Source organism: Bos mutus, chromosome 21, assembly GCF_027580195.1.
Source record: "Bos mutus isolate GX-2022 chromosome 21, NWIPB_WYAK_1.1, whole genome shotgun sequence".
NCBI lineage: Eukaryota > Metazoa > Chordata > Mammalia > Artiodactyla > Bovidae > Bos > Bos mutus.
The window spans coordinates 65,373,750-65,395,560 of NC_091637.1; the positions used below are offsets into that span (position 1 = coordinate 65,373,750).

Sequence of the window (21,811 nt, forward strand, 5' to 3'; positions counted from 1 at the left end):
GGAGGTTTGGTGGCCACCAGGAAGGGCGTAGTCAGCCACGCCCACTACTAGGGTGGATTTGGAGACAGGGGTGGGAAAGGAGAGTGCTCTCAGAGGACCCAGCAAGGCCAGCGGGAGATGGTGGACAATGCACTCCTCCAAGAAGCAGAGGCTGGGTCACCAAAGGGGTCAGCTGCAGCAGAGTGGTGGTGACGCCTGCCCAACCAGATTCAGTCATCATCCTGGACAACAGCAGCTGTGTTGTCCATGCTCATCTGTTCCAAAGGCAAGTTTACAGCAGTTCTGCTGTTCTTGCCCCATCATCACCTAAGGGGGGCTATAAACCACTGTCTTTTTCATTAATAGTTTCCCTGTCCATGAGCCTTCACATCTGGTCTTGATAAGAGGTCTGCACGTTCCCTTTGGACCCTGGACATGGCTGGATGCAATGCCTGGGCAGGACTTCAGGACTGATCTCAAGAGAAGGGATTGAATGTGTCCAGGGGCTGGAAGGGACAGCCTGCATGGAAATCAGGGGGCCCACAGGGGTGGACCATGGCCAAGACTGTTAGTTGTTCCCCAATGTCCGTTTGCCCCCTTGTTCCTTAAAAACAGAGCCCTTTAAGTTTGAGGTAGGAACAGAGCCGCCCCCCGAGACAATGTTTCCTGCCTCCCTTGCAGCTAGATGAGGCCATGTGAGCAACTTGCAGCGAATGGGATGCAAGCAGAAGCAGCACATGCAGCTCCTTAAGGAAAGAGCCATGCACTCTGCGCTCTGCCTCCTCTTTCTTGGGCTGCATCGTGTGGTTGGTTGTAGGCACGACCTTCCTGAGCTACAAAGTGAAAGGTACTTGAAGGTGGAAGAATTGGGGTGGGAGGAGCCTGTGCCCCAGGAGCCAGGAAGTTGCAGTATCAGCCCTGCACAGCTTATATTGAAAGGAAGAAAAGGAAACATTCTGATTTTGCTCACTGTGACAGCATCTTTGTTAAGGCCGCCAGTCCTGTAACTAACAGAGCAGCAGTGTCTCTCCATGAAGGTCCCAAAGTGAAGGCTGGGGGAGAGGGCAGGAACCTTGCCCTGTTTTTGCTTGCCTTTTTAACCAGAAACACACTGTAGTGTGATTGTCAGTTACTTCTGTGTCTACCTCTCAGAGGGAAAGGCTACATCCTCAGTCTCCATAGCAATGTAGAAAAGTACTTTGTAAACATAAAACCATTTGTACACGTGTACGAGATCACTGTTGTTATAGCTTAATTTCCACTCCCCCAGCTATCATCCGGGGTTAAGTCAACGACTGGCTTTTTCGGGAAATACTGGATGCACTCTGCGTCATCCGGTAATCTGTTCATCTGGGTCTTGGTTTTGTCATCTGTGAAGATGGAGATCACAGTGGTTGCTGCCACCCAGGGCTGTTGTTGGGATTCTGGTGCAGGTAAAGCCCTTGGCTCCATGCCTGGCATTCAGCAGGTGTTCAGGGAAGTCACCGACTGCATTACAATCCATGTGCCGGGATCCTGGGATTCCCGAGGTCAGAAGGCAGCTGAGATGCTGCTGATCCAGAAACAGTGGGGCCAGTGCCTGTGATGGGCACCGAAACAGAGCCTGGGCAGTTAGGGCGCACATGACAAGCTCGTGACAACCACACGCAGGGAGAAATGACTGGAGGTGCCCACGGGTGACTGGACCCAACAAGAGGGGCCTGAAGATGCCAGAGTGGAGAAGCACATGGCATACCTGGCAGTGAGGATGCCATCTGTGAAGATGCATCTGAGATCAGCTAGAGGGCAGGCGGGCGGGAAGAGCAGAGGTGTCTGGCCCAGGCCTGGAGAGCCGTGACCTTGGGAAGAGGAGGAGGAGACAGACAAGGGATGGGGGCAGCAATGAGACCAGGATACGCCCAGTCCCCTGGTGCACTCAGACCTCCCCCCATCCTCCCTGCAGCCTGGCAGGACCCCCATGGATTTCAGATGACCAGGGTCTGCATCTGAGTCATCTCTCTGTCTTCTGGGGTCTACATCCTTCAGCATCATCCCCATCCATCTCCGCCCCCACCACCACCCACTTGTCCACCAAGAGCCCTCTCATGCCCCCGCACCAATGGTGGGTGCTCAGGAAATGCCTGGTGGGTGAGGGCCTGGCACACAGTAGGTGCACAGTCTACATCTGACATGTGAAGACACAGTAGGTGCTCAACAAATGTTTGGTGGGGGAGGGCCTGACTCACAGTAGGTGCTTTTACATCGGCCAAGTCAGCCCTTGGGTCTCATGCCCTGAGTGGGTCTGAGAGCTCCTGGTCATGACCCACTGCACGCCTGACCCACTGTGCGCCCGTCCCCAGGAGATCTTGGTTGCCTGGCTTCTCCTTGGCCACTTCTGCCAGGATCTGGGTGTCCTCAGGAGACCCCGAGAAGCGAGTGCCACAGAACTGGGAGGCAGTGTTCCTTTCCATCTTCCCATCGGGCTAAGACTCAAAACAAAACTGTCAGATTTCAGAACATTTCACAGCGGCAAAAATAACTGCACTTGGGGAAAAAACACACAGACACTTCTCAAAGTCATCTAGTGCTTCCACAGCGTGCCAAAAGCTTCTGGAATTGACAGGTTCGGTTTGCCACGCACCAACTGCGCCTGCCCTGCCAGCCTCGCCTCTTGAGGCCCCCAGCCCTCCCCCCAGCCCCGCCTGTGCCAAAACCTCGGCACAGACAAGGCAACAAGGCAGATGCTGCAGGGCTGTTTTTCTTTGGCCCTACTAAGTGCCGGTTCAGTCACAGTACCCAAGGTTCACGAGCCACGGATGCCAAATCCCAGGCCCCGGGGGCAGGGATGGAAGGAGAAAGACGACAGTGGAGAAGCACCCTAACAGGGTTCAGCGCGCTCATTCGCCATTTACCATCTCAGGGCATCCCCGCAGCCCCCTACCCGTTTTACATACAGGCACCGAGACTCAGAGAGGTTCCCCAGGATAGGGGCAAACCGTCCTTTCCTGAGAAGGAATTTCAGCCGTCCTCCCACTTCCTTCTCCCCTTCCTCTGTCGTAAGAGAAGAGTTGGCTGGGCACATGACCACCCAGCCAAACACAATATTTCCCAGCCTCCTTGGCAGCCAGGCGTGGCCACATGATGCAGCTTGGTCCGTGGATGTGAGCAGGACCGCATCCGACTTGCTGCTTGTTCTCTCCCTCCCTTCCTCCCCTGCCCCATGGAATGACAGGACCTCGAACAGTCGCCTTGGACCCACGAGACCAGCAGAGCCACAAGGCGGAAGGGGCCTGGGCTGCTGACACCGAGGAGCGGCCACGAGCGCCCGAACGTGTCTGCTTCAGCAGCGGGTAAAAAGGGGACCGGCCCCCACCCTCTGCAACTGGCTTCTGGCCACAGAGGTTCGTTGCTGCAGCTGTTTCCGTGGGAGCCTTGTAAATGCTGAGGGGTCTGGATTGTATCCCAAGGGGACGGGATGAGAGTGGAGGAGATGACTCTAAGCAGGGGGTGATTTGACTCCAGTTGTGTCTTTCAAAAGGTCCGGCTGTTACTATCCAAGCAGATTGAAGTGAGCAGTTTGGTCCCTGAAGTATGCGAGAAGACCATGCTTTGAGTAGGAAGGTGGTGGGGAGGAGAGAGAAGAGGTTAGATCCCAGACACATTCCCGAGGCGAGAGGAGGCCAGACACGTGGAGCCCCAATATTCATCTGCCAGTGAGACTGTGGGTGGAAGAGCCAGCTCAGGCAGGGGGGTGGGAGTGGTCCAGGGTTTAGCTCAGGCAGTCGAGTGGGAGGAGCCTGTGAGCGGCCCGAGGGGAGACGCCCAGCAGGCAGGTCGGGATTTCAGGAGATGGCGTGCAGATGTAAGCAGGGGGGTTATCAGTTCATGGTTGATATTAAAGCCAAGGGAGGGAGTGAACCAGCTAAGCAGGGAGCAAGGAGGGCATCCAAATGGGTCTAAGGAACAAAATTCCAAGGTGGGTGGAAGCGCGGATCCTCAGAGGAGCCTGGGGGCAAGTATCCAGAGAAAAGGGGGGAAGCCACAGGAGCGTGGGGTCCAGAAGTCCTGAGAGAGAGGCGCCACCCGCATCAGGGCCACCGACGGTCATTCCAAAGGAGGCCACTGGACCTCCTTGAAGAGAAGCCACTGGACCACGAAGACGGCAGCCTCAACGGGGGCAGGAAGCAGAGTTCAGAGTGCAGAGGGTTCAAGAGAGGGACATATGGTGGAGGTCATTCTTTACAGGCATTTCTGAAACAGAATGGGGTGTGGGGAGCTGGCCCGAGGTTGAGGTCCAAGGGAGAGGGATTTGAGAGGGAGCATCAAGGCACTCGGGCTGCAGATGGAAGCTGAGGGTCAGGAGGGAGGGGGCTGACTGTGTGACTTATACAGCACTGGGTTTTATCCCAAGTCCCTGACTTTTTGCCATGCTGCAGTCTAGACCAAATTTGTACTTCCTTTCCAGTGGTCATGTATGAATGTGATAGTTGGACCAGAAAGAAGGCTGAGCACAGAAGAACTGATGCTTTTGAACTTTGGTGTGGGAGAAGACTCTTGAGAGTCCCTTGGACTGCAAGGGGATCAAACCAGTCCATTCTAAAGGAAATCAGTCCTGAATATTCATTGGAAGGACTGATGCTGAAGCTGAAGCTCCAATACTTTGGCCACCTGATGTGAAGAGCCAACTCATTGGAAGAGACTCTGATGCTGGGAAAGATTGAGGGCAGGAAGAGAAGCAGGTGATAGAGGATGGATTGGTTGGATGGCATCACTGACTCAATGGACATGAGTTTGAGCAAACTCAGGGAGATGGTGAAGGACAGGGAAGCCTGGTGTGCTGCAGTCCATGGGTTTGCAAAGAGTTGGACACGACTGAGCAACTGAACAACAGCAATTGTTCTTAAATTCAATCCTAAATAATCTCGCTTCTTAAACCTTGATTTTCTCCTAGGCAATATTCTCACTGAAACCACAGGTTTGATGGCGTAATTTGTTTGTAATACACAAGTATGTAAAAATCCATCCGCACGCCTCTAACACGGTCTCGGAACCCACTGGGCCTACCACCTTTTTTTAACTGGGGTGGAGGATGGGACACAGGGGCAGTCCTGTGAGTCCAGTGACCCTGGGGCTTCACCTGTCACTAGCGGAGTGACCTCAGGTAAGTGACGGAGGTTCTCCGAGCTCAGGTTTCCACCTCCTCGAATGGAGACGACGCTCTGTCTCAAGCTGGGGGTGAGAATGGAGGCGATGATCCAGAGCCCACAGGAGACAGTCAGCACTGGGTTAACCGAACAACTGCCAGACACAGGAGTAGGCATCATGACTGGGTCATTAAGATCGGGGCAGGCTGTGATCCCTCAGGACACCGGGGTGCCCGTGTCCAGCCCGCCTCTCTCTGGCTAGACTCAGGAATGTATTACACACCACGAGCTTCAGAGCCTCCTTGCCAAACACAGGCAGAGGAAGACCCTGTGTGTGCCAATCCTATCCCGGGTGACATCCAGCTGCTTTGAGGACCTCCCAAAAAAGGATGCTCTAGACGGTGGCTGGGCCCTGCCCATCCGGGGGTAAACAGCTTGGCACAGAGGCGGCCCTCATTCCCCGGGTGAAGGCTGGAAACACACCATCTCTCCTATTTTTCACCATTTTTTACATTTGGTTCTCTCCAAGCTACCAGGACCTGCCAATCAAGTATCACGCTTCTTTTCTGAAGTTGTTTCCCAAATTGCCTCCTTTCACAGGTGGGCAACTGACGCAGGGGGCATCACAGGACAATATTTTAAGGAGGATGGAACTCGAAAAGTCACCCCTTCTGACACTCTCCCCCCATTTGACAGATGGGGAAACTGAGGCCCAGTAGGGCAAGACACTGAATGCCATCACCCAGCAGGGCAGAAATTGATGGCTTGCCTTGCTGCCTCAGGTTCAAAAAATCACTTTCCTGGGGACTTCTCTTCCCAGGTTGTACCCTGTTGCAAAGAAGACGTGGGGTCTCATTTCTCTCTCTCTGCATTTAACAGCCTACTCCGTGAAGGTCGGGCAGTCTGGCTGGGTGGCAGCTGTCTGAACAGCAGAAACCAGCTGAGTTCAGAGTCAGGGCCAGGATTGCGATGGGCAGACTCCTGCCTTTCTACCCGGGCTGAGCACTTGGCAAAGGGCACTGGATTCTGACCACAGAGGAGGCCAGGCAGATCCCCTCCCCCTTACTCTCAGCAGCAGGACCCACACCAAGGCAGTGACACCCTGAGGGGTGGGCTCCCCCGCACAGATAAGAAGTGCCTGTGATAAGCATGTGGTCATTTTCCCCAGGGCAGCCCGTTCCCCAGGGCCAGGGACACCCTCTCTGTCCTCTGGGGCCTCAGGGGGGCAAAGGTGAGCCCCACCCAGCCCTGTTTAAACTAACTCCAAATTCTAAACTCGCAAAGTCCAAAGAGCAGACCTGAACACATTCTTATAAAAATGTGTTTGAAAAGAACATTCTCCACTCATTCTGGCCCTCCGCCTGCTTCCACTTTGGGGTTCTGGGCAGACTTTTAGAAACAAACTTCTCACCAATTACCACGAGCAAAACAACTCCCAGAAGGTCCCAGGCGGTGCCAGACAGAGCGAGGAACAAGCCCCTCTGCAAAGAGTTTCCGCTCGGTCTCTGGAAATCCCAGGAGATGCCCGTCACGTTGGCACAGCTGACCTGGTCCCTTCTTCCCTCTGCCTCCGCCCACTCCCTGCTCCTGGCCACCCGTAGCCTCCCCCTCCACCCCTGGGCCAGTAGGAGCACCCCAGCTGCCAGCAGCCAGCTCTCAGCAACCCCCGTCCCCGACACACAGGCCCAGGAACACGAAACAGAGGGGAGCAGGGCAGGCAGCCCGGGTTCCCTGGCACCCACCCTCCGAGATTCAGTCGCACCCCGCACCCCTTGCCAGCATCGTCTCTGCAGGTCCCTGGCGCTGAGAGTCACACAGGTTGTGCTCGCCTCTATGCCACACAAGGATGCTGCCTGTGCTGGGATGAGGTCTGGGATGGGGCCAGAGGCTGCCAAGGAGAGAAGGGCTCTGGGAGGCTCATCTCGCCTCATCTCCAATTGCCCCGCTGCCAGGAAAAGCAGGAGGGAAAAGGGGGAAAAGGAAAAGCAGGAGAAAGGACCTTCAGACATGCTCTGCCCGTGGCCAGGGCTAGTGAAGTGGGCCTCGCCGTGTCCCGGAATGATCCCAGTATGCTCAGAGCTGGGCCTTTTTGGAGCAGATTGGAAAATCCCCCAGAGCGGGTGGGGGCCTTGCCAGCTGCTTGGGAAAATGTCTTTGCAGAGCTTAAGGGCGTCATCTCCTCGCTTTCTTCTCATTCAGCCTGTGGGCTGCTCAGCTTTGGGTTGCAGGCTGCAGGCTGGGACCCTGGAGAGGAGTCCAGCGTGGCCCCTGGCCTTGCCTGCAGAGTCTCCACCTGGAGCAGGAGATGGTCCTGGCCAACGACGGCAGCCATCTTTCAAGATGACCAAATGGGCCAGGCACTGTGCTAGGGAGGGAATCAGAGAAGACTTCCTGGAGGCGGCGGCTCCTGAGGGCCAAGTAGGAACTAACTAGAAAACCAATGGGGAATGAGCATCCCAGCAGATGGGAACAGAGGAGCAAAGGCCTCGAGTGGGGAGCAGAAGGGCCCCACGAGCTGAGCCACAACAGAACACCCACATAAGGGCCAGAGCCGCTGGGAACCCCATGGAGAGGTGGGTCCAGGAACCGTGTTGGGCGGACTCAGCCCGGATGGGGAGTCTGTGCCAGTGAAGGAGTGTGGGCTCTGGAGGGGTGGGAGCCGGGGAGGGCTTCGATCCCGCCATGACACAGCCCGGGTTTGTTTTGGAAAATTGACTCTGATGCGCTCAAGGCGTAGGGTGGCAAAAGGGAGGCGGCGCCAGGGAACCAGGGAGTGTCCTCTCTGGATCCTCAGCAGAGTGCTCCCAGCCCTCCCCACCGGCCCCCTCCCCAGCCTCCCGGCCTCTCGGAGTCGCCGCAGTTCCCTGAACCTTTGCCTAAGCTGCTCCCTCTGTGTGTGCCCTGCTTCGCCGTCTGCCTGTGGGACCTGTGCCCAGGGACAGCCAGAGTGCCCGTCCTGGCATGCTCCCCGTCCACCCCTCCCCTGGAAGGCTTTACTGCTCCTTCAGATTGTTCTGGCAGGGGCTCAGCCGTGCCCCAGGGTGACCATCCTCTACTCAGGAGTCAACCTCCCAACCAGGCTGAGGCCCCTCTGGATCCCAAGCCCTCAAGCAGGCAGGTTCTCAGGGAAGGCTGGCAGGGTGTCCTGGGGGCCCGACTGTGAGGCCCCCTAGTTCAGCCCACTGAAGGCCAGCTCACTTCTTTTACCCGGCATACCTTGGAGGTGGGTGGCAGGGACGAGCTGGGTAGTTATTGAATCATTCCCCTCTCCCGATGCTGAATTGTGCCCAATGCAATGTGAGACTCACCCCTCCACAGCAAAGTCTCACCTGTCCTACACCCGCGGTCCCCTTGCTTGCTGCTCAGATGGGGGAGATCCAGGAAGAGGCCCAGGGCTCTGAGAGTGGTGAGACCAGTACAATAGGCATAGACTCCGTGAAGTGCCGCCCAGACGTGTGGAAGGCGGTTGGACAGGATTCAGGTTGACAATGAATCCAGAGACCTGAAAAGTACACTGTTCACCAAAGTAGGAAGGAATGGAAGGCAAGTTTGAACACCACAGTGATGTCTGTCCTCCAGATCCGGGGCTAGTGACAGCCAGGGCTAACCCTGCAGAACCAGGCTCCCTGGCTGCAAGGGGGCAACGTGGGAGAGGCAGGGGGGCAACGTGGAGCTGTAGGAAACTAGACAGAAGAACCACTGTGATGGAGATTCCCAGGGGGATCAGTGGCAGAGAATCCGCCTGCAATGCAGGAGACTCAGGTTCAATCCCTGGGTTGGGAAGATCTCTGGAGAAGGAAATGGCAACCCACTCCAGTATTCTTGGGTGGACAGGGGAGGCTGGTGGGCTATAGTCTATGGGGTCGCAAAGAGTCAGACACAACTTGGTGACTAAACAACAACAATAACCAGTCTAATGAGCAACAGGATCACAGTGGCAGTCAGGGGGCTCTGGAAATTGTTAACCTGGTTATTGGAGCAGGGGGCAGAACAGCTGGGCAGCCATGGAGGGCAAAGTGCAATCTGCACAGCAATGAAAATCAAGAATGACTGATCAGGATGCTGATGATAGCTGCCCCAATAAAAAGTCTCAGCTCCCCTCCTGGCTTCCTTCTGGAGCTAGTTTTCAGACCAGGAATCCGGCGGACACTTCTCCAGGAGTAAGGGCCCTGGGCCACCACAAGTATCCATGGCGGTAACGCCCCAGTCCTTCCACACATGAGGGTGAGGCTACTGATTTGAGCGCCTTGAGCATCTTTAGACTGAGAAAGGAGGATGCCCAGACACCCCAAAGGCTGTTGGACACAGGATTCAAGTTGATGATGATACCAGAGGCCAAATGACCCTGATAGAATGAGACCGATGGGGCCGACAGAGTCCTGACCCTGGTGTGGCTTCCTGTGAGGCCCCAGGTCTGTGGTCCAGCTGTCACTTCCCTGGAGCTGGAATGAACAATTCGGACAGACCTGTTTGGCAGTTGGTACCACCCCCACCTTCGCCTTATCTGAAACTGCCTTCCCCTACTTGGGCCAAGAGAGTAGACCACAAACAAAATCACACACCAGAGAAGGGCACAAACCAATGCCACCTTTCAAGAGGTAAATGACAGAGTGGCGGTCCCCGTCATATTTCCATTTCATCTGCCTGTCAGCCCCCCGAAAACCCGAAGGATCTTGCACGGTGGTGACGAATTACCACTAACTCAAGCCAGTAGCTGCCCCAGCCGCAACCCCTGTAGCAGATGTGGTCTTTGTTAGCACCGATGAATGTGGCCTGGGCACAGTCATGGGATCACTGTGTTCTTTTCATCCCCATAAGAAATGAGGGTACAAAACAGTTCTCATGGACTCAGAAAGGACAATAGTACACGTCTAGTCTTGCACTAGGGCTGCTCTCTCTCTCATCCCTGACACATTACAGTCCGAAGTCCCCATCACATTCCTGGCTGGACACCCCACAGAACATCACACTGGTCCACTCCCAAGGGGATACCATGCAACACAAGCTGGATGGACACAGTGGAGGCCTCGTTTCCAGAGGGTGAGAGATAAACCCTGTGAAGATTCACATGCCTGCTGGATCAGCAAGTGTTAGCGATCCAGTGGTCTAGGGCAGTGCTCTCAGGATCTGTTCAAAAGCAAAGGACCAATCATTGCATCGTGCACCCCTCCTCCACCTGCTCCATGTGGCGGGAAACACGAAGCACGGAAGGTCTCTGAGTTCTCGAGGCAGCATGTTCCACACCTGGGAATACTTTCCTGGATTCACTCTCAAAAATCTTCTTCAGAGTCCCTTGGACTGCAGGGAGATCACACCAGTCAATTCTAAATGAAATCAACCCTGAATATTCATGGGAAGGACTGATGCTGAGGCTGAAGCTCCAGTACTTTGGCCATTTGGTGAGAAGAGCCAGCTCATTAGAAAAGACCCTGATACTGGGAAAGACTGAGGGCAGGAAGAGAAGGGGGCGAGAGAGGATGAGATGGTTGGATGGCATCACCAATTCAATGCACATGAATTTGAGTAAACCCCAGGAGATGGTGAAGGACAGGGCAGCCTGATGTGCTGCAGTCCATGGGGTCGCAAAGAGTCAGACACGACTGAGTGACTGAACAACGACAATATTCACCCATACCTGCTGGCCCAAGAGAATGCTAACTCTAGTGGGACCTGGAAGCAGGAAGAGGCTCTGCAGCAGGTTCAGGCTGCAGAGCAAGCATCCTTGCCCCCTGACCATATGATCTGCCTTATGTTATGATCTTAGAGGTTACCAGCAGTAGGAAAAGACACCAAGATTTTACAGCAAACCCCACTGGGAAAATCTCAAATCAAATGCTTCCATTTCTGGATCAAGCCCATGGCGTCGACAATGGAGAATTATATATCTTTCAATAAATAGCTCACGGTGTGGACCCTCCTAGAGGCAGTGCTCAGCCATGGGAAACCAAGTGGCCATGTGGTCGGAATTTGCTATCATGAAATGGGTTCTGTCAGACCTACCAAGACATAAGGTCAGTTAAGTCCAGCAGTTGCTGCTCTTGTTCTGGTGCTAAGTCGCATCCGACTCTGTGTGACCCCCATGGAGTGCAGCACACCAGGCTTCCCTGTCCTTCACTATCTCCCAGAGTTTGCTCAGACTCATGTCCATTGAGTCGATGATGCCATTCAACTATCTCTTCACATCAGGTGGCCAAAGTACTGGAGCTTCAGCTTCAGTATCAGTCCTTCCGATGAAAATTCAGGGTTGATTTCCTTTAGGACTGACTGGTTTGATCCCCCTGCAGTCCAAGGGTCCAAGTTTCAAGAGTCTACTCCAACACCACAGTCCCAAAGCATCAATTCTTCTGCCCTCAGACTTCTTTATTGTCCAACTCTCACATCTGTACATGACTACTGAAAAAACCATAGCTTTGACTAGATCGACCTTTGTTGGCAAAGTAATGTCTCTGCTTTTTCATATACTGTCTAGGTTTGTCATAGGTTTTCTTCCAAGGAGCAAGCATCTTTTAATTTCATGGCTCCAGTCAACATCCATGGTGACTGGAGCCCCCACCCCAAAAAAATCTGTCACTGTTTCCACTTTTTCCCCATATTTGTCTTCCAGATAGCTGAGAAAAGAGAAGTGAAGGCAAAGGGGAAAGGGAAAGTTATGCCCAACTGAATGCACGGTTCTAGAGAATAGCAAAGAGAGATAAGAAAGCCTTCTTAAGTGAACATGCAAAGAAATAGAGGAAAACAGTAGAATGGGAAAGCCCAGCAGTATTCCAACATAAAGCACCTGAGTGCCACGTCTCAGATTAAGCACAGTTTAGTTAAGGACTCGGAGAAGGCAATGGCACCCCACTCCAGTACTTTTGCCTGGAAAATCCCGTGGACGGAGGAGCCTGGTGGGCTGCAGTCCATGGGGTCACTAGAGTCGGACACAACTGAGCGACTTCACTTTCACTTTTCACTTTCATGCATTGGAGAAGGAAATGGCAACCCACTCCAGTGTTCTTGCCTGGAGAATCCCAGGGACGGGGAAGCCTGGTGGGCTGCCGTCTATGGGGTCGCCCAGAGTCGGACACGACTGAAGCGACTTAGCAGCAGCAGCAGTTAAGGACTAGATGATGCAGCTTCCTCTCCTCCAGCTCACACTTATAACCACATGAAACTTTTATGACCAACTGATGAAGCACAGTCTGAGCTTGGCTCGTGGAGGGAACAGTATATGGTGAGCACAGTGATGGTTCAGGAAATGGATGCAAACTGAAAACGGACGTTGGCTGTTTCAAACCACTTGTAATGGCCTTGAAAATAACAGAAAGGGAGAATCTTCCAAATAAAGCTGCAAGATGCGGGGCAGTCGTCCACTCTGTGTGGAAGGAGAAGCAGCCCAAAGTTAGAGTATAGCTGGATTCGTGGGCAGTGACAAACAGCTCGGTCACCTGGCCAGAGGCCTGGGAGTAGAAATAGAAGATCAGGGATTCTGGGGTGGAAGTGTGTGGATGGAGTGGACATATGTGGAGAAAACATCAGGTATTACATGTTAATACCCACCAGAGGGACTTCCCTGATGGTCCAGTGGCTAAGACTCCACACTCGCAATGCAGGGGCCTGGGTTCAATCCCTGGTCAGGGAACTAGATCCCTCACGCTGCAGCCAGCGTCCACACGCCACAACTAGAGATCTGGCATGCCACAGCTAGGACCCAGCGCAGCCCAATACATAATGATTTAATGATTTAAAAAAATATCCACTAGAAAACACCCAGTCCAGGATCACCCTGAAAAGTATGCAGGTCAAGAAGCAACAGTTAGAACTGGACATGGCACAACGGACTGGTTCCAAATTGGGAAAGGAGTACGTCAAGACTGTATGTCACCTTGCTTACTTAACTTCTATGCAGAGTACATCAGGTGAAATGCTGGGGTGGATGAACCACAAGCTGGAATCCAGATTGCCGGGAGAAATGTCAACAACCTCAGATATGCAGATGATACCACTCTAATGGCAGAAAGTGAAGAGGAACTAAAGAGCCTCTTGATGAGGGTGAAAGAGGAGAGTGAAAAGGCTGGCTTAAAATGCAACATTCAAAAAACTAAGATCACGGCATCCAGTATCAATTCATGGCAAAAAGATGGGGGAAAACTGGAAACAGTGACAGATTTTATTTTCTTGGACTCCAAAATCACCACAAACAGTAACTGTAGCCATGAAATTAAAAGATGCTTGCTCGTTAGAAGGAAAGCTAAGACAAACCTAGACAGCTTATTAAAACGCAGAGACATCACTTTGCTGACAAAGATCTGTATAGTCAAAGCTGTGTATTTTCCAGTAGTCATGTACAGATGTGAGAGTTGGACCATAAAGAAAGCCGAGCACTGAAGAATTGATGCTTTAGAATTGTGGTGCTGGATAAGACTCTCAAGAGTCCCTTGGACTGCAAAAAGATCAAACCAATCAATCCTAAAGGAAATCAACTCTGGATATTCATTGGAAGGACTGATGCTGAAGCTCCAGTACTTTGGCCACCTGATGCGAAGAGATGACTCATTAGGAAAGACCCTGATGCCAGGAAAGACTGAAGGCAAGAGGAGAAGGGGACGATAGAGGATGAGATGATTGGATGGCATCATCGACACAATGGACATGAGTTTGAGCAAACTCCGGGAGATAATGAAGGACAGGAAAGCCTGGGAGCTGCAATCCATGGGGTCGCAAGGAGTCAGACATGAGTTAGCAATTGAATAGCAACAACAAAGAGAGAGACAGCCTTCGGACCGCAGCCAGCCCCTGTGGTCTAGCTTGTGCCACGCTGTCTGTCCAACCTTCCAGCAACAGGGCCCCATGCTGAGACCCTAGTAGGGCCTCATTCCTAAAGGAATCCCACCAGCCTCTTAGAAGCAAGTTAACTACCCTGGCCTTCTTCCATCCTGGAAGAGGCAATGAGGAATCAAGAAACAGTATAAGAGATGTAGGTTACCTTTTCTTTCCACAGGGCCTCAGTCGGCATCACCATCTTCGAGCTCACAGAATGTAAAGTCCCTTGGCGTGAGGCCCATGGACCATCACATCAAACCACAGACCCACTTTGTAGGAAGTGGGGTGCTGGCCTGAGCCTATGACCATCGTAGAGTCCACTGTCAGATCGTGGACCACACCACCCAGGGGCTGCCGGCCTGATGGTGTGACGGGATGGCCTGTCCAAGGCAGAGTGAAGGGCCGCTCAAGGCAGTTCCCTGCCAGGATGGGGTGACGTCCCCAGGATTCAGTGCACACCTCAGTCAGTGGCATTTCTCTGTCCCCGCTGGGTAGAAGCAGGAGTGGTCACGTTTACCGCGTCGCTTGGTGACCGCTGGGGGCTCGTGCTTCCTGCCCCTGCAGGCCGGGGCTCTGTTAGAGCTTCCACCGGGGACACAGTAAGAGTTTCACTGACCTCCAAGCCACAGAGGATGCCGGGCACTTTGGCCTCTTGTGCCAAGGGACCTGCAGAGAGAAGGGGCATCATTATCCAAGCAGGGTGGATGGAGCCTCATTAGCAGGAACTAGAATTGCTGCTCCTTGGTGGAGATGAGGAGTAGTCTGGCTGGCTCTCAGGGGATCTCACAGGGGGTGCCACGGGCCACGCCTTGGCACCCCCTTTACCCAGCGTTAATGGTAAAATGCAGAGGTGCAGCCGCCACAGTCAAGCAGACGTGGTGACCCGGGGCTTAGATACTCCAGGGATGATGGTCCGGCTGAGCCCCCAGGTGAACCCCCAGGTGCTGAGCAGACGTGGTCCGCCAGAGGACGCCGGCAGCCTAGAACTGTGAGCAGAGAAAGGAGGTGACGAGTGGCACTGCCGCCTGAAGGCCCGCAGCAGCAGCGGCGGCCGGGGCGGTTGTTTGTCCAGGAACTGTCCTCCTTTGACTTCTGTTAGGGAGAGAGAGCCGCGGAGCCCAGAGGAAGCGACTCCTCCCAGAACTCAGGAGGGCCTGAGCCATGCACGGGGCCGCCTGCCCTGGGACCGCGGGGCGCTGCCCGGATGCCCCCGCAGGACCTTGTCCACCAAAGACAGGCCTCAATTTCCAGCCCTTTGAGAACACGTGACCTGAAGAGAGCTGCCCAGGGTCACCCCTCTCCCGCAGGACCCCTCACACCAGGGAGTGGCCAGCGTGAGAGGAAAGGTCTGCCATCCTCCTGCAAACTCAGGACCGCGCGGAAGGGCCCACCCGCCCCGGAGCTCCCAGGCGGGTGGGCGGAGGACTTGCGGAGGCTTCAACGTGGCCGGGCTTGGCTGAACTCTGCCGGCTCCCGCTTCCCCCACCTCCCTTCCCCAAGTACGCCCCTCCAGCCCACTTCCGAAAATCCTTCTTGTCCGTGAAGCCACCGATGGGAGTCGACCCGGGATCCTGAGTGACCCAGGAGCTCAGCCCCATCTCTGCACACCTGCATGGACTGAGACACGAGCAGGTAAACCCCTGTGCTGTGTGAGCCGCCGAGGGTCGTTCGCTGCAGCGGTGAGCTGACGTGACACCCCCGCCCCCCTCCCCCGCTTCGTGGTGGACAGGTGTCCTGAAGCTGCACAACCGCTCAGGACTCACCCAGCATCTGTGACCCACCTGTAATCGGCGGGGGCCTGGCGTCCTGCTCCAGGGCCCCGAGAAATGCCTGCAGACTTGGAAAGGCATGCGTCTCAAACCCAGGTCTGTCCGAGTTCTCTCCCTGAAATTAGTTCTCTCTCTCTCCTTGCAGCGTAGCCAAAGGGCCCCCCAAGGAAGGCAGTGCCATGGGTGTGCAGACCCTGACCCAGGGGAGGGGGCTTTGAAGAGGAAGTGTGTGCGTGTGTGTGTGCGCGCGCACGCACGCGCGCGTGCCTGCGTCCAGCTGTAACACTAGCCACGTGGAGGCCCACACCACAGGTCCCTGCCAGGCTTAGCCTCCCAAGCCCCACAGAACCCTGGAGATCCTCCAGGAAGGAAGGAGAGCCCAGAGCCAGTGACCTTGGGAGGAAGCAAAGGGCTAATGCCCACCTTCGTCGGCAACTTTGATTCTGCAGGGGAGGGAGGGCTCTCCACCTGGGTTTCCATCACCTGCCTCAGGAACCTGCCTGGCGGGTGGTGGGGGGACCTCAGCTGTGCCACTCAGCGCCTCTGTGAGCCCGGGTCTCCCACCCACTGGGTGTCATCCCAGCCCCAGGGCACTAAGGGGTTGGCAGGCACCCGACCTCAGGGGTCTGAGTGTTCAGTCTGGCGTCTCCTGCAGTGGACCTGGTGTGGCCAGGTTCTTCTTCCCAAAAGCACCTCATCTGCTGAGAAAATTTGGGAGGAAGCACAGGGCGAGTCTTGGTGGGACTAACTACACGAGGGGGTCTGGGGGGGGCCCTTTGATCAGAGAGACTCCTCCTGAAAGATGGTAAGTTCTCCAGTTTTGAGCTGGAAGTGGCTGGTGAGGAGGTGGGGAGAGACCCAGCTCCACCAAGAACGCACCCACTGAGCCCCAGGCCGGCGCTGGGGCCGCCAGCACCTGGTCCCAGGTGTGCAGGGAAAAAATAAGGACGTGGCCGAGGACTTCCGGGCCCTCCCTCTCCTTGCAGAGGCTTCCAACCCTTTCCGTGTCCAAATGCCGCTTCTTTTGGGAAGTGCTGGTCACAGTAGATGGTAGCTGATGTTCTGTTTTTGTTTTCAGTGTTCTCATTTGGCAAAATATGAAGCTGGCACCCGACAACAGGAACTAAAGTTGATTTTTGAAATTTTAATTGTTTGCGAAATCCGCGGGCCTGGGACTCTGCACGAATCCTCTCTTAATTCTCACGGTTCCCCCAAAGGATGGAGAACACTGTACCCATTTGACGGATGGGGAAACTGAGGCAGGGCGGGTTCCGCCTGAGAGCTCACCCCGAGGGTAGGGGGTGGCTGTCTGACCACCCAGCTTTCCCCCTCAGTCCTTTCTCATGGGTCCGGCCACCATCCTCCAGGATGAGGGTCTCCTGCTGCCATCCAGCCAGCGGCAGAAGTGGTCACCCTGGCCTTAAGGTTCACCCGCCCCGACCCAGGGCTCCTTCCCCCGCACCCCCTTAACCAGTGGCTGCCCCGTAAGCTCCATGTCCACCCTCCCCCCGCTGAGTGACAACCAGGGCTCCCTGGAATAGCCATCGTCCAGACTCAGCCTTCCTGGCCCAGCTGGCCCACGGGCCTCCCCTCCAGGAGCAGGTTTTGGCCCACAGCCACAGGGGGCTTGGCCCCGGGCTGGTGAGCCAGGGGGTCCCCGGCCACCCCGCCCGAGCTGCCAGCAGCCCGCTGTCCTGAAATGGCCCAGACCAAAGGGCCCAACTGCAGTTACTCAATGACAATGAGGACAAGTTGTTTGCCGTGGCCACAGGCCAAGGGCTCCGATTGTGGTCTTGCCTCGCCTCCATCTCAAGAGACATCTGGGCAGGGGGGCGTGGCACCCGACCCGCCCACCCTGCCCCAGGGTCAGCTGCAGCCTCAGCTTTGGCCAATCTGCACAGCGAGCTGGCCCCGGTCATGCGGCGCCTCTCCCAGGCTGGCACTCCAGGCCCCAGCTATCCCCTTACCTGATTTCTAGCAGCTCCCCCATCCCCCACAGGCCTGAGCATCCTGAGGTCCAGCCAGATCCCACTCTTTCCTCCCCTCTGCCTAGAGAGCCTCACCTCCCCCGTTGGCCACCGGATCTACCACATCCTGCAGGTCCCATTGCAGCAGCACCTCCTCTGAGGCCCCTCTGGTCCCCCCAGGAGTGCTCTCTGTGCTCTGGGTCCCTGTGGCTCTTTCTCAGAGCCTCTGTGTTGTCACCTATAAAACAGACTCGATGATAGTGCCTCACACACCAGGTGGTGGCGAGGACTGGATGGATGAGACAGTCCATGCAAATTTCAGCCACTCACGTCCAGCAGCAGCTCCATAAACGGTGGATTGATTATTATTTGTATTATTGCAGTGCTTCTCCAGCACTCTTTTCTTCCACCCTCCCCACAAACCCCGCTCTTTTCTGAGCTCTGCCTGCACCCTCCGGCTTCTCCCTCTCCCCACCCACCCCGAGCAATCCCACCCATGCCCGTGGCCTTGGCCACCACCCAAGGCTGCCCCACCTCGATGCCCCTCAGACCCAGCATCCCAGCTGCATCATGTTCCCCGTCTCCTCCTGCCCCAGTGGACTCTGCAGCTTGGGTCCTGGGAAATCGCTTCCAACCCCACTCGTGGTAGCAGATCCTATATTATTTAGGAATGCATTGGGCTGCAAATAATAGAAGGCCCAGTGAACAGTGACTCAGCCAAAGAGGGGTTTGTTTCTCCAGCATAACAAGGAGTCTGAAGTCTGTGGCTGCAACACTGGTCCCACTGTCCTGGGGCCAGACCCGGATGATTTCTCTCGCCCATGACTTCATTGCTGCAAGAAGGCTGCCCTGGCTCCAAACACCAAGTTCGCAAACAATGTCCAGAGGTGGGAAACAGGAAGAGGGGCAGGGACAGCTCCCCATCTCAGGGAGGACACAGCCTTTCCCAGAAGCCCTCCAGTGAATGTCCCCTCGCATCTCTGTCCCTTGAGTCACACCAGTCAGACCTGGCTCCTGTGGCCACCCCTGGGCTGCAAGGAGGTCTGGGAAGGCAGTCTCGTATGCCTTCATAGGAGAATGGTGAACGGCCATTCCCAGTGAATGGCGCCCCATGTACCCATCACCCATGCCAGAACCTGGACCCCTCCCTCCTGCCCACCCCAGCCTCCAGCCGCCGTGTACCCCACCTCTCCACCCTCCTCCCTACCAGACCCTAGACAGGGTCCCAGGGGAGCAGGTCAGGCTGCACATGTCCACAGGGGCTGAGGCAGGAGCCAGCTGAGTGTTACCACAGTGGGAACCAGGGTGCGTTGCTCCCAGGGACGCTGCCGTCCCACCTGAAGGCTAAGGGAGCTGGCACTGGCATACCTGCCCCCACGGCCACGGCTGAGGTCTCGCCCTGGGGTGGGACAGGTGGGCCTTGATTCTCTGCTGCTTGTGACCTGACCCGCTCCGTCAGGCGAAGTGATGCTGGTGCCGGGGTGGACAGCTGGGGCCTGGAAAGCAGGACAAGGGGAACGAAGTCAGTTCCCTCCCGACCCCCCAGGGCAGGGACCTCCTTCCAGGAATTCCATTCCTGCATTCCCGCCCCACCCCTTCCTCTTAGCCGCCACTGCCACCTACCTGAGCCCCCAGCCCAGCCAGCCTCACCTCTTCCCAGGGACTAAGACCCTGTAAGGTGAGTGAGGTCGCTCAGTCGTCTCCGACTCTTTGCGACCCCATGGACTATAGCCTACCAGGCTCCTCTGTCCATGGGATTCTCCAGGCAAGAATACTGGAGTGGGTTGCCATTTCCTTCTGCAGGGGATCTTCCCGACCCAGGGATCAAACCCGGGTCTCCAGCATTGCAGGCAGACGCTTTACCCTCTGAGCCACCAGGGAAGCCCAAGTCCCTGTAAGTGGAGCCCTTTCTTCCCCAGCCCCAGCCCAGCTCTGGCTTGAATGATGCGTCAGTCTCAATCCTCCATCTTCACCGTGGCTGCTGCCCCTGGGACCTTCCCTCGCTCTGAGAAGTCCTCTCTCCCCTCTGGGGAGAGGAAAGGGGAAGCCAGAAAGCACTGCCCCCAACCCAGGAGCAGCGCCAGCAGGGAGCAGAGCTGAGATGCCAGGGTGGCCCCTCCACTGCTGCTGGAGGCCACAGCTGAGCACAGTGGGAGGAGAAGGACCAGGGGGAGAGCACAGATGGACAGCCCAGCCCATCACCAGAGGATAAGAGACAACAGTCCCAACAAGGAAGGAACGAGGTCCTTAGAGCTGCCAGGGCCAGCTCGAATTCCCCCACTGACTCTAAAACACCACTGCAAACTCAGCAAGCCGCTTGCCTCCCCAGGCCTCAGTCTCCTCATCAGGAGAATGGGTACAGTCACACCTCCAACACAAGCTGGCTTCAAGTGCAAGGTGGTGGACACACTCAGAAGGCACGCAGTCGGGCTGGGTCCCAGATCTAGGGGCGGGTTAATGAAGGAGTGGCCACCCCAGCCTCCCGCCATGGGTGAGCCTCCCCACAGCCCACCCTGGCCGCCCTGCCCCCTTTCAGAGTGCCAGGCCCAGCCCAGATAGCTCCTCTGAGTGCCAGGCCGAGAAGGCCACTTCCTGCCCCAGCCCGTCCACCCCACACCGCCGAGTCTCCAGGGCTATGAGCGTCTGTGTCCCCCTCGGCCACCCCACCAGACCAGCAGCTCCAGCAGACGGGCCCAAGCCCCCCAGCGTCCCCACCCGGGGCTCCAAGTCGGGCGGGCATGCTTCTTCCCCTCGCATCGCAACTGTCTGCGTCCTTCCACCCGGCCACCATCCGGCCCCAGAGGGCTCAGACCCCCGTGGGACTCCTCTCTCAGGCCCCACCCTGTTCAGGGGCTGCAGCTCACAGTCAAGGGTGGGGTTCGGGAGCACCCCGGCTCTGGGGGGTCGTGCAGCAGGGCCTTGGGGAATCTGTGACCACGTGGGGCTGAGGTGCGGCCGTGAGTCCTTTGTGGCCGTCCCTGGGGGTCCCCTCTCTTTTCACTGCGGGTGGGATCTGAGAGATGGGACAACCTTCAGAGGCCACCCGAGGTGGAGAAGTGGAGGCCCAGAGAGGGCAGAGCTGTGTCTGAGGTGGCTCAGCAGCGCACACCCTGGGCTGGGCACAGAGCCAGGACCTTGTACCTCCCAGCCCAGGGGGCCTCCTCCTCTCCCGGCTCCCCCCGCCACCGTGACCTCCCAGAGTAGAACCAGCCTTGGAAAATGTCCCAGGGCCGTGGGAAGGTAGGTGCAGGAACCCCAGGGCTAAGCCTCAAAGCTGCTTTCGCTGGCCGAGCCTCAGTTTCCCCTTAGGACTTGGCCCTCGGGGAGTCCCAGGAGACCCGCAAGATTTGCAGTGCCCCCTGGGGATGAGGCCCACTCAGGAAGGCACGTTATCTGAACGCCCTAGGAGAGAAGACCCTTGCCCACCCCCCACCTCCGTGTGCCCCAGGCCATCTAACTATCCCCTGGTGGTGGGCATGTGAGGTGGCCAGCCCTCAGGCCGCACCTGCCTTAGAAGCAGGGACAGAGCACCAAGTACCAGCCCCCTGCCCCCCACCCCCGCTTGCCACCCCCTGAGGCCCTCCCCACGCCCACCCCCATCACCTGGGATCAGAGGGCTGGTGGGGGTTCCAGGGCTGCTAGTGAGGTCCCCAGCCAAGTGGTGCCTGCGTGGGTGTGGGGGGTGACTGCCAGCTCTCCGGGTGTCTCACTAATTGAACCCTGGGGCGTGGCCACTGTGGTCACTCGGGCCCACGAGGCAGATGGCGGGGGCAGCGTCTTGGGTGGAGGCAAGGCCGGGAAAGCCCCAGGCGGCAGGGCTGGGCCGGGGACAAGCAGCCCAGCGCCCAGGCCGAGGACAGGACACTGTGTTTTGATTATTTCCAGTTTCCTGACCCCCAAGTAGTGATTTAATGTTCCTGTTTACTCCGAGGGCTAGAACAGAAGGCGGGACGGCTAAGCTGGCTTCCTTGGCCTCCTCGGCGTCACCCCCAAACTCCCAGCAGGGGAGCCATCAGAGGCTGCAAAAGGTCCCCAGGGGATGGCGCGGGGTCTCTGGGTACATGGGGGACCCCAGATGGGTTTGGGCCTGGCCCTGTACAGAGCAGGTCCCACAGGGGTTGAAGGGTGTGACCCGCCCACAGGAAGCGTAGCGGGGTGGCCCTCAGAGCTG

At 56.5% G+C, this 21,811-nt stretch overlaps 1 long non-coding RNA gene across 2 annotated transcripts; it reads right to left on the reverse strand.

Annotated features, from left to right (window-relative positions):
• Positions 1 to 791: 791 nt before the first annotated feature.
• LOC138984333 (uncharacterized) lies at positions 792 to 17,125 on the reverse strand. 2 transcript variants are annotated; one of them, XR_011461576.1, is made up of 5 exons: positions 14,068 to 17,125; positions 8,432 to 8,604; positions 2,205 to 7,467; positions 1,715 to 1,817; positions 792 to 1,558 (listed from the first exon to the last, which is right to left on the reverse strand). It is a non-coding gene; the product is annotated as an uncharacterized lncRNA (long non-coding RNA). The 2 variants fall into 2 exon arrangements; XR_011461575.1 differs by having other exon boundaries at positions 1,715 to 7,467.
• Positions 17,126 to 21,811: the final 4,686 nt, after the last annotated feature.